Source organism: Oncorhynchus nerka, linkage group LG19, assembly GCF_034236695.1.
Source record: "Oncorhynchus nerka isolate Pitt River linkage group LG19, Oner_Uvic_2.0, whole genome shotgun sequence".
Classification (NCBI taxonomy): domain Eukaryota; kingdom Metazoa; phylum Chordata; class Actinopteri; order Salmoniformes; family Salmonidae; genus Oncorhynchus; species Oncorhynchus nerka.
In genome coordinates, this window is record NC_088414.1 from 36,415,826 (window position 1) to 36,429,604 (window position 13,779).

The 13,779-nt window shown below is 43.0% G+C and overlaps 1 protein-coding gene across 3 annotated transcripts in view; it reads right to left on the reverse strand.

The window, feature by feature from the left end:
- The window catches only part of LOC115101485 (bifunctional heparan sulfate N-deacetylase/N-sulfotransferase 1-like), a 143,693-nt gene that overhangs the window by 105,993 nt on the left and 23,921 nt on the right, over positions 1–13,779 (reverse strand). For all 3 annotated transcript variants that reach the window (XM_029620999.2, XM_029620997.2, XM_029621001.2), the window contains exon 2: positions 3,704–3,878. The gene's annotated coding sequence lies outside the window, so the exon portion shown is untranslated. The remainder of the gene's footprint in view (positions 1–3,703; positions 3,879–13,779) is intronic.

Consider the following 13,779-nt stretch of genomic DNA (forward strand, 5'->3'; position numbering starts at 1 on the left):
GACGGAAACATGGATCACCACAGATAACACTGCTACTCCTACTGCTCTCTCTTCGTCTGCCCACGTGTTCTCGCACACCCGAGCTTCTGGTCAGCGGGGTGGTGGCACCGGGATCCTCATCTCTCCCAAGTGGTCATTCTCTCTTTCTCCCCTTACCTATCTGTCTATCGCCTCCTTTGAATTCCATGCTGTCACAGTTACCAGCCCTTTCAAGCTTAACATCCTTATCATTTATCGCCCTCCAGGTTCCCTCGGAGAGTTCATCAATGAGCTTGATGCCTTGATAAGCTCCTTTCCTGAGGACGGCTCACCTCTCACAGTTCTGGGCGACTTTAACCTCCCCACGTCTACCTTTGACTCTTTCCTCTCTGCCTCCTTCTTTCCACTCCTCTCCTCTTTTGACCTCACCCTCTCACCTTCCCCCTACTCACAAGGCAGGCAATACGCTCGACCTCATCTTTACTAGATGCTGTTCTTCCACTAACCTCATTGCAACTCCCCTCCAAGTCTCCGACCACTACCTTGTATCCTTTTCCCTCTCATCCAACACTTCCCACACTGCCCCTACTCGGATGGTATCGCGCCGTCCCAACCTTCGCTCTCTCTCCCCGCTACTCTCTCCTCTTCCATCCTATCATCTCTTCCCTCTGCTCAAACCTTCTCCAACCTATCTCCTGATTCTGCCTCCTCAACCCTCCTCTCCTCCCTTTCTGCATCCTTTGACTCTCTATGTCCCCTATCCTCCAGGCCGGCTCGGTCCTCCCCTCCCGCTCCGTGGCTCGACGACTCATTGCGAGCTCACAGAACAGGGCTCCGCCTCCCTGCGGACCTGGCATCCTTTCACTCCCTCCTCTCTACATTTTCCTCTTCTGTCGCTGCTGCTAAAGCCACTCTCTACCACTCTAAATTCCAAGCATCTGCCTCTAACCCTAGGAAGCTCTTTGCCAGCTTCTCCTCCCTCCTGAATCCTCCCTCTCTGCAGATGACTTCGTCAACCATTTTGAAAAGAAGGTCGACGACATCCGATCCTCGTTTGCCAAACGACACCGCTGGTTCTGCTCACACTGCCCTACCCTGTGCTCTGACCTCTTTCTCCCCTCTCTTTCCAGATGAAATCTCGCGTCTTGTGACGGCCGGCCGCCCAACAACCTGCCCGCTTGACCCTATCCCCTCCTCTCTTCTCCAGACCATTTCCGGAGACCTTCTCCCTTACCTCACCTCGCTCATCAACTCATCCCTGACCGCTGGCTACGTCCCTTCCGTCTTCAAGAGAGCGAGAGTTGCACCCCTTCTGAAAAAACCTACACTCGATCCCTCCGATGTCAACAACTACAGACCAGTATCCCTTCTTTCTTTTCTCTCCAAAACTCTTGAACGTGCCGTCCTTGGCCAGCTCTCCCGCTATCTCTCTCAGAATGACCTTCTTGATCCAAATCAGTCAGGTTTCAAGACTAGTCATTCAACTGAGACTGCTCTTCTCTGTATCACGGAGGCGCTCCGCACTGCTAAAGCTAACTCTCTCTCCTCTGCTCTCATCCTACTAGACCTATCGGCTGCCTTCGATACTGTGAACCATCAGATCCTCCTCTCCACCCTCTCAGAGTTGGGCATCTCCGGCGCGGCCCACGCTTGGATTGCGTCCTACCTGACAGGTCGCTCCTACCAGGTGGCGTGGCGAGAATCCGTCTCCTCACCACGTGCTCTCACCACTGGTGTCCCCCAGGGCTCTGTTCTAGGCCCTCTCCTATTCTCGCTATACACCAAGTCACTTGGCTCTGTCATAACCTCACATGGTCTCTCCTATCATTGCTATGCAGACGACACACAATTAATCTTCTCCTTTCCCCCTTCTGATGACCAGGTGGCGAATCGCATCTCTGCATGTCTGGCAGACATATCAGTGTGGATGACGGATCACCACCTCAAGCTGAACCTCGGCAAGACGGAGCTGCTCTTCCTCCCGGGGAAGGACTGCCCGTTCCATGATCTCGCCATCACGGTTGACAACTCCACTGTGTCCTCCTCCCAGAGCGCTAAGAACCTTGGCGTGATCCTGGACAACACCCTGTCGTTCTCAACTAACATCAAGGCGGTGGCCCGTTCCTGTAGGTTCATGCTCTACAACATCCGCAGAGTACGACCCTGCCTCACACAGGAAGCGGCGCAGGTCCTAATCCAGGCACTTGTCATCTCCCGTCTGGATTACTGCAATTTGCTGTTGGCTGGGCTCCCTGCCTGTGCCATTAAACCCTACAACTCATCCAGAACGCCGCAGCCCGTCTGGTGTTCAACCTTCCCAAGTTCTCTCACGTCACCCCGCTCCTCCGCTCTCTCCACTGGCTTCCAGTTGAAGCTCGCATCCGCTACAAGACCATGGTGCTTGCCTACGGAGCTGTGAGGGGAACGGCACCTCAGTACCTCCAGGCTCTGATCAGGCCCTACACCCAAACAAGGGCACTGCGTTCATCCACCTCTGGCCTGCTCGCCTCCCTACCACTGAGGAAGTACAGTTCCCGCTCAGCCCAGTCAAAACTGTTCGCTGCTCTGGCCCCCCAATGGTGGAACAAACTCCCTCACGACGCCAGGACAGCGGAGTCAATCACCACCTTCCGGAGACACCTGAAACCCCACCTCTTTAAGGAATACCTAGGATAGGATAAAGTAATCCTTCTCACCCCCCGCTCTTAAAAGATTTAGATGCACTATTGTAAAGTGGCTGCTCCACTGGATGTCATAAGGTGAATGCACCAATTTGTAAGTCGCTCTGGATAAGAGCGTCTGCTAAATGACTTAAATGTAAATTTAAAGAAGCAATTAAACTGACCTTCTATAGACTAGTTGAGTGTCTGGAGCATCAGCATTTGTGGGTTCGATTACAGGCTCAAAATGTTTCTTCTGAAACTCATCAGTCTATTCTAGTTCCGAGAAATGAAGGCTACTCCACGTGAGAAATTGTCAAGAAACTGAAGATCTCATGCAATGATGTGTACTACTCCCTTCACAGAACAGTGCAAACTGGCTCTAACCAGAATATAAAGAGTGTGAGGCCCTGGTGCACAACTGAGTACATTAGTGTCTAGTTTGAGAAACAGATGCCTCACAAGTCCTCAATTGGCAGCTTCATTAAATAGTACCCGCAAAACACCAGTCTTCACCGTCAACAGTGATGCTGGCTTTCTAGGCAGAGTTGCAAAGTAAAAGCCATATCTCAGACTGGCCAATAAAAAGAAAAGATTAAGATGGGCAAAATAACACAGACACTGGACAGAGGAACTCTGCCTAGAAGGCCAGCATCCCGGAGTCGCCTCTTCACTGTTGAGACTGGTGTTATGCGGGTACTATTTAATGAATCTGCCAGTTGAGGACTTGTGAGAAGTCTGTTTCTCAAACTAGATACTAATGTACTTGTCCTCTTGCTCAGTTGTGCACCGGGGCCTCCCACTCTTTCTATTCTGGTTAGAGCCAGTTTACACTGTTCTGCGAAGAGAGCAGTACAGTGTTGTACGAGATCCTTTTATATATATTTTTTTAACCATTAACAATGTCTACTCTGTATTTCTGATCAAATTGATGTTATTGTAATGTACAAAAAAAAAATGCTTTTCATTCAAAACAAGGACATTTCTAGGCGACCCCAAACTTTTGAATGGTAGTGTACAGTCCCTGAACAGGACGCTCATCAGGATAAAAGACAAGTTCTTACCCTTTTCCAAACGGTGGGGGGGGTTCTCTTCCTTAAAACAAAATCTCCAGCCACAGTGCGGTGGTACTCTCTCTTTTGAAAGAGCATCAGATATGAACAGGCTTCAGGTCAGGGGACCCTGGTGTATTTGGTGATATAGACTAATGTTCCTCACAGACACACCAGACGGGCACGCCTAGAAAAACACAGAAGAAGACGACGACATTTATTAAATGAGATGTATGCATGACAACAAAAAAAAATAGGTCCTCTGTAGCTCAGTTGGTAGACAAACTTGTAATTCCAGAATAGTGTGTTCTATTTTCAGGAACACCCATACGTAAAAACTGTATGCATAAAATGTATGATAAAATCATCTGCTAAGTGGCATATTATATTAAAAGAGTCTGGAACATACAGAGCCACATTGGTTTAAGAGTAAAGCTCCATTGTAGATCATTATGAAACAGGGGGGGGTTTAGCCTACACACCACCAGTCATGCTAATAGCTTGTATCAGATTGAACAATGTCACTTTTAAGACAAATACTTATGACGATGTCAAATTTACATTCAAAACCATTGAATTACACATTTGATTGTACTGTGATTGACAATATTCACACTGTACAGCCAACTGTGAATCAACATTACAGCAACAAAGACTTAATTATGTAAACGCACTGGGGTTTGAGATAAAGGAAAGGGTGCCACTTCAAAAAGAGCACTTACCAGATTACAATTGGGTCAACTCACTACTAAGCCCATCTCCTGTGGAATGTGCATACTAGTGCAGTATTGAGAATGAAAGCGTGATCGGGAATATAAAAAGATACGTCAAACGCCCTTATTCATCATCTTGATAAATACACATTACCTGACCGAGTACTATTCAAAAATCAGTCTAACTCCAACCAGTTGTGTGCTGGCCAGCTCACTGTTGGTAGAGCTAGTGTGGCAATACTGAGGAACATACAGCTACTTCCCAGAGGGAGGGAGGGATTGATCGACACACACAGACACACCTTTCCTAAACTACATGCTTCCTTTGTGGTAATAGTGAGCCCACGTCTTTTCGTATGTGCTATATGATTTAGGTTCTCATAGAACTAAGTAGTCCTCTCTAGGAATCCTCTAAAGAACTAAGTAGTTTGATGTGTCTGACCATTGTTTGAATCTGCTCCCCATATTTCCCATTCAGAGAGAACAAATCCTCAGTCTAGTCTATCTGGAAAGGAAATGCTCAACATTTTCAAAGAGGGATTTTTTTTTTCTCCCTGGGTTGTCGTGGGAAGAATGTGGAGGAGTAACCATCGGAGGAGGAACCACTCTCATTTCTGTACTGTGAAATGGTCAATCCTTCTGACAGTGGTTTGTGTTCCAAGGCCGGTGGTGTTTTGGATTGCTGTTTATTTGCAAACATCATTTTGAAAAATCTGATGGCTGTAAGCGGCAGCCTATATTTGTAGTCATATATTTTTTGGGGGGCCCAGAATGTATACTCCTCATATTCTGAAACCAAGGCCAAAACAATCATACTATTTTACCGACTGTTGACAGATTATGTCAGAGCTCACAGCTGATGCTAATGGTTTTGTTATTGTTGGCAGTTTGAGCCTGTCCCCTTCTCTCACCTACAAAAGGGTTACGATACTCTAAAAATGACGGATGCCAACCCCAAATAATGGGGTTCTAGCCCTCCCAATTCCAAAAACTACCTGTATCCCCCTCTCTCTCCCGCAATGGAATAAGTATATATTTATTATTATTTTTATTTTTTTAAACTTCTGTGCCCACTGTCCGGGCTGACATGTGATGTGCAACGTAAAGTTGTCACCGTGAGGAGGCATGCTGGCTAGTTGTCAGCAGGTCAGGTAGAGAAGATCTTGTGGTCTCAGGAAACTGCCAGCAAGTGACTTGATATGGACATGGGGAGACTCAATTGAATTTCCTTGATTCCTCAAGTTTCTCTTCACCTTCCCAAAACCCATTGGATGAGAAGAAAGGAGGTCCCTCCCCTCTGACCTTCTCATTCAATGGGTTTTGGGAAGGTGAAGAGAGAAAAACTTGAGGAATCAAGGAAATGCAAATGAGATTCTCCCATAGACATGCTGACTCCTGACAGACCTTCTCACTTGAGACAACAGTGCTCATTGGCAAAAATCTCTTCTGTTATTCCAACCAGGACTGGGGTTGTGAAGTGATGGATGTTATCAATGTGGCTTTATAAATATATATAAAATCAAAGAAAGCGAGAGAGTCATATTGACAGACACGGCAGGATAATACGACCCGCATGACAATTCCAGACATGAAAAGCCTATACAATATGCATGCATAGAAATGCAATCACATTTGTGGAAGGAATGAAGGTAGAAGGAATCATAATTCAATGGGCTACTCATTTAATTTTCCTCCCTCGCTTTTTCTCACACACACACACACACCTTTGCAAAAGAGATCATCCTAAACCAGATTAAATAAATGCATTTAAGAGCGGCAGGAATTGGAGAAAGAATTTCACTGCTCTGTGAAACTGCCAAGGAGCATATCGCCCAGAGAATCCATCCATGCTAATGTACTTAGCTATCTATGTGGTGCTCAGTGAGGCAGCACGTGACTTGCGACAATTATTTTATATTCTGTTTATATTCTAGAGATGGTGTAAATTCCTCTATATTAAGTCTGTACATTTAGCCTATTGCTAGCATCACCACTTCACTGAGTCAAATCCGGGTATGTGAAAATGTACTTCGCAAATAAAGCTTATTCTGAGAGCCACCCAAAGGTTTGGTCTCAGGTCCAGCCCCAACACTTAACTGGCTGCTCCTCAAACGTGCTCTGAACTCATCTCACATGCCAGTCCTCAATGCACACAAAGGTCATTTTCACACAGTTCTGAGCTAAAGCTCGAATTAGGGTTTGATGAATTGTTTCTCCATTTGGTCCGAATCGTTTTACATTCCATACATACATAGTAAAACTGAATTGGCTTCCTATTTCGCAACAAAGCACCCTTCACTCATGCTGTCAAACACCCTTGTAAAACTGACCTTCCTACCAATCCCCAACTTCGGCAATGTCATTTACAAAATAGCCTCCAACACTCTACTCAGCTAGATGGATGCAGTCTATCACAGTGCCATCCGTTTTGTCACCAAAGCCCCTTATACTACCCACCACCGCAACCTGTATGCTCTCGTTGGCTGGCCCTCGCTTCATGTCCGTTGCCAAACCCACTGGCTCCAGGTCATCTATAAGTCATTGCTAGGTAAAGCCCCGCCTTATCTCAGCTCACTGGTCACCATAGCAACACCCACCCGCAGCACGCCCTCCAGCAGGCATATTTCACTGGTAACCACCAAAGTCAGTTCCTCCTTCGGCAGCCTTTCCTTCCAGTTCTCCATTGCCAATGACTGGAACGAACTGCAAAAATCACTGAAGCTGGAAACTCATATCTCCCTCACTAATTTTAAACACCAGCTGTCAGAGCAGCTCACAGATCACTGCACCGGTACATAGCCAATCTGTAAATAGCCCATCCAACTACCTCATCACCATATTGTTATTTATTTTGCACACCAGTATCGCTACTTGCACACTCAACTTCTGCATAACTATCACACCAGTGTTTCATTTGCCATATTGTAATAATTGTGACACCATGGCCCGTTTATTGCCTCACCCCCCTTATCCTACCTCATTTGCACACACTGTATATATACTTTATTGTATTATTGACTGTTTGTTTATTCCATGTGTCCAAAGCTAGAATATGCATATAATTAGTATATTTGGATAGAAAACACTGAAGTTCCTAAAACTGTTTGAATGATGTCTGTGAGTATAACAGAACTCATATGGCAGGTGAAAACCTGAGAAAAATCCAACCCGGAGGTGGGAAATCTGAGGTTTGTAGTTTTTCAACTCATTGCCATTCCAATATAGTGTCTGTGGGGCCATTTTGCACTTCCTAAAGCTTCCACTAGATGTCAACAGTCTTTAGAACCTTGTTTGATGCGTCTACTGTGAAGGGGGGCCGAATGAGAGGGGATTGATGGCAGATTGCCATGAGCTCATGACGCACGGTCATGTGAAAGTTAGCTTGCGTTCCATTGCTTTTCTACAGACAAAAGAATTCTCGGGTTGGATCATTATTGAAGATTTATGATAAAAACATCCTAAAGATTGATTCTATACTTCGTTTGACATGTTTCTACGACTTGTAATATAACGTTTTGGACTTTTCATACGACCTTTCGGCTGGATTTGGTTACCAAACGCCCTAACAAAAGGAGGTATTTGGACATAAATTATGAACTTTATCGAACAAGTCAAACATTTGTGGAACTGGGATTCCTGGGAGTGCATTCTGATGAAGATCAAAGGTAAGTGAATATTTATAATGCTATTTCTGACTTCTGTTAACTCCACAACATGGCGGATATCTTTGGCTGTTTTGGTCTCTGAGCGCCGAACTCAGATTATTGCATGATATGCTTTTTCCATAAGGTTTTTTAAAAATCTGACACAGCGGTTGCATTAAGGAGAAGTTTATCTAAAGTTCCATGTATAATAGCTGTATCTTTTATCAATGTTTATTATTGAGTATGTTGAGTATTTCTGTAAATTGATGTGGCTCTCTGCAAAATCACTGCATGTTTTGGAACTACTGAACATAACACGCCAATGTAAAATTCGATTTTTGGATATAAATATGCACTTTATTGAACAAAACATACATGTATGTGTAACATGAAGTCCTATGAGTGTCCTCTGATGAATATCAAAGGTTAGTGATTCATTTGATCAATATTTCTGCTTTTTGTGACTCCTATCTTTGGCTGGAAAAATGGCTGTGTTTTTCTGTGACTTGGTGGTGACCTAACAATCATTTGTGGAGCCTTCACTGTAAAGCCTTTTTGAAATCAGACACTGTGGCTGGATTAACAAGAATTGTATCTTTAAAATGGTGTAAAATACTTGTATGCTTAAGGATGTTTAATTATGAGATTTTTGTTGTTTTGAATTTGGCGCCCTGCACTTTCACTGGCTGTTGGCGAGGTGGGATGCTACCGTCCCGAATATCCCAGAGGTTAAACCCATCTATGATTATAAAGAAACACAACTTGTGTCATCTTCAGTACTTTCGATTTGCTCTTCCAACAACATATGGGAGGAAACAGCGCAATACCTGCTCTAATTGCTAGGTGAAGTCTATATTCAATAGCCTATATCCCCAGTACAGCCCCCGTCTCCCCTAATCTGCATCAGATGTGCTCAGAAATGTGCTGCTGTCAAAACCATTAATACTGTGCAATTCTGGTTCTCTCCTTTGTTTGAACCTGAATCCTTTCTGACTTGCAGCAAACCACACCACTGTATGAATTGGTACAAATTGAATCTGACCAAGACCACCATTTAATAAACCACATAGGTAGTATGTTCACTTTACACCAGTCCAAACAAACCAAGCGGGCTAACACACCAGAGTTCGGAAAAAACATTCCAAACCAATTCGGTGTGAAAGCCCCTTCCTTAGTGTTTTCCACAGAACTCTGAGACAGATAATTTCATGACATTTCGTGACCATAACAACAGATGATGAAGAACGCAAAGCTGAGTGAAGGACACATAATTGTGCTATGACTACCATTGCAAAATGAAATTCATTTTTCTTTGTTGTCTTTTTCTATAGCCTCTTTGATCGTTATGCGATTACATTGTGGTTTCTGTAACTTCCCCACAAACACAATCATTTTATTTTGATAATGACCATCTTTTTTTCGTCATGGCAAAGCATTAGCCTAATTCTGTCCCGATATAACAAAACGTCTTTGTGGAAAAAACGAATTCATTAAATGCAATCTTTTCAGCAAAAGCTTAATAAAGAGCACAGTTTTGAGCCGCGGCCGCTTCTATCCTTTGGGAGCTTTTAGTGCTGATAGAACTGGGATCATGGAGGATGAGCCAGGTAGTTTCCAGTCTTTCACTCTGATCATCTTCACATACTGTCAAAAGTTTTAGAACACCTACTCATTCAAGGGTTTCTTTATTTTTACTCTTTTCTACATTATAGAATAATAGTGAAGACATCAAAACTATGAAATAACCCATATGCAATCATGTAGTAACCACAAAAAAAAGTGTTTAACAAATCAAAATGTATTTTCTATTTGAGATTCTTCAAACAGCCACCCTTTGCCTTGATTTCAGCTTTGCATTCTCTCAACCAGCTTCACCTGGAATGCTTTTCCAACAGTCTTGAAGGAGTTCCCACATATGCTGAGCACTTGTTGGCTGCTTTTCCTTCGCTCTGTGGTCCGACTCATCCCAAACCATCTCAATTGGGTTGAGGATGGGCGATTTTGGAGGCCAGGTCATCTGATGCAGCACTGCATGACTCGCCTTCTTGTTGAAATAGTCCTTACACAGGCTGAAGAGTGCGTTTTGGGTCATTGTCCTGTTGAAAAACAAATGATAGTGGTACTAAGCGCAAACCAGATGGGATGGCGCATCACTGCAGAATGCTGTGGTAGCCATGCTGTTTAACTGTGCCTTGAAATCCACAAATGAACTTAACAAGGCACACCTGTTAATTGAAATACATTCCAGGTGACTAACTCATGAAGCTGGTTGAGAGAATGCCAAGAGTGTGAAACGCTGTCAAGGCATAGGGAGGCTACTTTGAAGAATCTCAAAATATAAAATGTGTTAGGTCTAGCGGTCGACCGATTATGATTTTTCAATGCCGATACCGATTAATTGGCCGATTTTTTAAAAATGTATTTGTAATAATGACAATTACAACAATACTGAATGAACACTTATTTTAACTTAATATAATACATCAATAAAATAAATGTAGCCTCAAATAAATAATGAAACATGTTGAATTTGGTTTAGATAATGCAAAAACAAAGTGCTGGAGAAGAAAGTAAAAGTGTAATATGTGCCATGTAAGAAAGCTAACATTTAAGTTCCTTGCTCAGAACATGAGAACATATGAAAGCTGGCGGTTCCTTTTAACATGAGTCTTCAATATTCCCAGGTAAGAAGTTTTAGGTTGTAGTTATAGGAATTATAGGACTATTTCCCTCTATACCATTTGTATTTCATTAACCTTTGACTATTGGATGTTCTTATAGGCACTTTAGTATTGCCAGTGTAACAGTATAGCTTCTGTCCCTCTCCTCGCTCCTCCCTGGGCTCGAACCAGCAACACAACGACAACAGCCACCATCGAAGCAGCGTTACCCATTCAGAGCAAGGGGAACAACTACTAGAAGGCTCAGAGCGAGTGAAGTTTCAAACGCAATTTGCGCGCGTTAACTAGCTAGCCATTTCACTTCGGTTACACCAGCCTCATCTCGGGAGTTGATAGGCTTGAAGTCATAAACAGCGTAATGCTTGATGCACAATGAAGAGCTGCTGGTAAACGAACAAAAGTGCTGTTTGAATGAATGTTTACACGCCTGGTTCTGCCTACCACCTCTCAGTCAGATACTTGATACTTGTATGCTCAGTCAGATTATATGCAACGCAGGACACGCTAGATAATATCTAGTAATATCATCAACCATGTGTAGTTAACTAGTGATTATGATTGATTGTTTTTTTATAAAATAAGTTTAATGCTAGCTAGCAACTTACCTTGGCTTACTGCATTCGCTTAACCTCTTAAGTCGACCCTCTACTTTTTTGAACATTCTGTTAAAAATCGCGCAACATTTCAGCGCCCTGCTACTCATGCCAGGAATATAGTATATGCATTTGCTTAGTCTGTGTGGATAGAAAACACTCAGACGTTTAAAAAACTGGTTAAATCACTGCTGTGGCTTTACCAGAACGGCATTTACATCGAAAAGCACAGGAAAAACTGATCACTGAAAATGGGAAAATATATCCATGCGCTATTTGAACCCATTGATAAAGGTGAACCACAATTAATTGACTGAGGTTGCAGTACCTACAGCTTCCACACGGTGTCTAGAGTCTTGTCATTTCCCTTCGAGTTTTTTCTTGGTCAAACACATGCAGGACACCGTATCTCCTCCGGTCTAGGACCGGATATTTTCGTTGAGTTTCTAGCCGGACATTTTTCCAGACGGACAGCTAATGATCTTTACATCGCCTCCTGATGAATTTTATCGCTTATTAACGTTTACTAATACCTAAAGTTGCATTACAAACGTATTTCGAAGTGTTTTGTGAAAGTTTATCGTCGACTTTTTGAATTTTAAAAAATGACGTTACGTTTTGAAACTGTTTTTTTCGTTTATCACACAGTCTACATATAACGATATCTAGGCTTTATATGGACCGATTTAATCGAAATAAAGACCCAAATAGTGTTTATGGGACATCTAGGAGTGCCAACAAAGAAGATGGTGAAAGGTAATGAATGTTTTCTATTTTATTGTGCGGTTTGTGTAACGCCGAAATGCTAATTATTTTGTTTACGTCCCCTGTGGGTCTTTTGGGGTGTTGCATGCTATCAGATAATAGCTTCTCATGCTTTCGCCGAAAAGCATTTTAAAAATCTGACTTGTTGCCTGGATTCACAACGAGTGTAGCTTTAATTCGATACCCTGCATGTGTATTTTAATGAACGTTTGAGTTTTAACTAATACTATTAGCATTTAGCGTAGCGCATTTGCATTTCCAGAGCTCTAGTTGGGACGCAAGCGTCCCGAGTAGAAGCAACAGGTTAACAGGCAGTCTCCTTGGGGAGTGCAACGAGAGAGAGGCAGGTCGTTATTGCGTTGGACTAGTTAACTGTAAGGTCGCAAGATTGGATCCCCCGAGCTGACAAGGTCTGTTGTTCTGCCCCTGAACAAGGCAGTTAACCCACCGTTCCTAGACCATCATTGAAAATAAGAACGTGTTCTTAACTGACTTGCCTAGTTAAATAAAAGGTATATAAAAAATAAAAAAATAGTTTTGAAAACATGAAATCGGCCCCAATTAGGTCATAGTTTTGTTGATGTCTTCACTATTATTTTACAATGTAGAAAATAGCAAAAATAAAGAAAAACCCTGGACTGAGTAGGAGTCCAAACTTTTGACTGGTACTGTATAATCACCAACTCCATAGTGTCAGCCTGGAAGTTGTAATTACACATGGACGTTAAAGCTTAATCCCTAGACACACCAAAATAAAATAACCACTGCATTTTCCCTCAGAAAAAAAAAACAATGGATAAAAGAGAACCTCTACTGGCAACTTCACCAAAACAGTGTAAAACAGCTGGTTACCATATAAAACCATACAAACAGCTAGCTCCCATATATATTTTTTATTTTATTTAACTAGGCAGGTCAGTTAAGAACAAATTCTTATTTTACAAAATTGTTATTTGACTGCCTACCCCGGGACAAACCGACGCTAGGCCAATTGTGCGCCGCCCTATGGGACTCCAGATCACGGCCGGTTAGTTACCATATAAATTTTAAAAAACAGTGTAAAAATATTACATGAAGCAGAAACACCTTAGGGCTCCTCTAAAACAACACTACCTACATTCCTGTGCTGTGGGAATGAAGGCTTTTAGTTAGAGAACATTTTAGCGCTCGCTTCTCCTGAATAGGTCAAGACTGAGGCAGCAGCTGAGGTAAAAGCGACCTAGATCAAGAACTAACGCATGGATGAAGCGGATTCTGGAAGGGAGGTTAGATGCATGTATGATGAGTTCACTGACAACTGGCCTAGATGCTCAAGATTAAAGAGCCAAGCTTACAGGAGTGCAGCTCATCGTTTACATTCATGTCCCCGAACAACAAGCTCTAAGCCAGGCAATCTGTGTGTGTTCCTCTGAGCCAAAGGGCCATGTCCTAGTACAATCTCAGAAAATGTAGATGACCTTCAACAGCTCAGAGTTGCTAAAAAACAGTGTCCTATAAATGAGAGATTGATTGCAGCTCACATTTAGTGCCCCATGCCATGTCAGCTGAACATAATATAGGCTTTGCCACAGCCTATCGCACAGTTCTCACAGAACCTTGATCGCCCCGTTATCTCACAACAGAGCTAGTCTGCCTTCTTAACATATGTATCATATTGTAAGTAGTAAGTAATGCAATGTTAACTGATTGTAT